Raw genomic sequence first — 2,264 nt, 5'->3', positions numbered from 1 at the left:
GTTTGCAGCCTGTGACACTTCCACCAGCGTTCTGTTAGTTTGCAAAGTTAAAAATGTGTTTATTTCAGCACAAACACAAACCACGGCCACCACAGTGAAGGGACACTGGTTTGTGGCTGGTACTGTTCATGCGTCTGGCCAGATGTGAGACAAGCTGTATGAGATTACTGTACGGCTAATTTTCACCACGCCTTTGATTGGCCTCCAAATTCATATCCCCTGAAAACATTTATAATACCTCTACAGTGAGTCATCAGCTTATTATTATCCAGTATGATTCACAGACTTTGTCACATGGATGCAATCCGGCTTTTTTTCTTCTTTCATTGTCCTTTTTCCTGGGTTGCCTGCATTTCCACTCAAACCTGGNNAAAAACAAAACAAAAAACATTGTTTGTTTTGTCAGGTTGGACTGTGGTCATTCTCTTCTCATGATAAACACACATCACTAAGAAAACAGGACAGAAAGACACAAAAAGTCACAGGACATTTTGTCTCACAATCAGCCCCCTTTATGAGGAGCAGCAGTAGTTGTAATCACAGTGTACTTTTATTGATTTATGGCTTTAAAGTTCAGAAACTAGAAGGCACCTCACTACTTGCGCAGCAACAATCACACTGTGGTGAACAAGTATTCAAGTCCTTTACTTAAGTAAAAGTACAGAATAAGTTGCAACAGAATGTAATTAATTTATCAAAAGTAAAAATATGACCAATTCCAGAGGGTTATGTTATTGATTTTATTATATTATTGTATTATTATCATTATATATATATTAATGTGTGAATAGCATCTTAATGTTTTAGTTGGTAAAAGTGGAGAAAAAAATCTGTAAAATGCAACACATTTCTTAAACTGATCATATTTACTACACATGTTGTATGTGTAATATTAATCTACACAGTAAGTAACTATCTACTACTATCTACTATCTAACTATAGTAGTCAGTAGCATAAAAAATGGAAATACTCAAGTAAAGTACAAATACCTCAAGTCCAGTACTTGAGTAAATGTACTTCCACCACTGCTAGAAGAAGAAGTACTACGTTTGTGTTTGACAACCTGGGAACGAGAACATGAACCAAACTACAGCCAGTGTTTGGTTTGTCCGGCGCTCTGGGCTACTGTAGAAACAACTGGAGGTTCAACATGGCGGCCTCTGTGCCTTCACTGTAGATAATAACGGCTCATTCTAAGGTAACTAAAACAACAAATGATTCCTATATTCAGGTGATTATACACTCAATAAAATATAACTATGAATATTATATTCAATTTCTGCCAATAGATCCTAAATGTTACACATTGGACCTTTGAGGAAAGGTACAATGCCACTATATATATAAAGTATACTTAAATATTCCCTTCAGAGAGACATTAACACACATATACAAATATTATATGATGATGTGTTTTTTCCACAAAAAGTATAATTTCCACATCCTTAAAAATGCATCTACTCCTTCTACCTCATTAACAATGTCAGAATTTATTAATCTATCTCTAGAGTGAAGTCCATCCTCAGTGTTTCTGCTCTGGTGGCTTCAAGTTTCACACTTGTGCTCCAATAATGTGGTTAAATGTTCCCAGAGACACACAGGAGCTGATTTATGGATTTCAAATGTTCATGCTGTCCATCAATCATCATCTTTGTTTATTGTTAAAAAACTCTTGTTACTTTTATTTAATGAAAATCTTTTTAATCTTGCCTTGACACTTTATATGTATTTTGTTTACTTTTAATCATTTACTGTATGTTTATTGTATGTCTTCCTGTATATACTGTGTCTCCTATAATAACTGTATTCTTAATGTTGTGTTTTGATAGTTTAATTCTCAAAATGTATCAAATGAAAAAGTAAAAGTATGCGTTATACAGAATGGTCCCTGTCAGTGTTATATTATAGTATTCTTCATAAAGCTTTCAGCTGATAAGTTTAATTGTATAACGGTCGTATGTTTTGTAATGTAATGTAAAGTATATTAACAGAAAGTGGAAATACTTTAATATATTGTACTTAGTTAACAGACTTTGTTGCTTTCCACTGCTGGATACAGATGTGGGTTAGAGTTCAGGGACATCTGGGTGCTGCTGAGTCTTAAACTCTGATTGAAGCTGTAATTCTTGTGGTAAGTGTACATGAAGCCTGTGTTTCATCTCTGCTTCATCTCACGTCAAGAACTTTATCTGTTAACTTTCAACACATGAAGGTTTTATTTTCTCATTTCATCTTTCTCTCTATCTCTGTCTGTCTGTCTGTC

The 2,264-nt window shown here is 34.4% G+C and overlaps 1 protein-coding gene across 1 annotated transcript in view; it reads left to right on the top strand.

The window, feature by feature from the left end:
• Nucleotides 1-2,264, top strand: part of si:ch211-243a20.3 (uncharacterized protein LOC100151507 homolog) — a 6,330-nt gene that overhangs the window by 343 nt on the left and 3,723 nt on the right. The gene's annotated exons all lie outside the window — the stretch shown is intronic.

Source organism: Morone saxatilis, unplaced genomic scaffold, assembly GCF_004916995.1.
Source record: "Morone saxatilis isolate NCDOM2014 unplaced genomic scaffold, NCSU_SB_2.0 Contig17, whole genome shotgun sequence".
Classification (NCBI taxonomy): domain Eukaryota; kingdom Metazoa; phylum Chordata; class Actinopteri; family Moronidae; genus Morone; species Morone saxatilis.
Note: the sequence above shows the minus strand (reverse complement) of the source record. Positions and strands in the feature narration are given on the sequence as shown.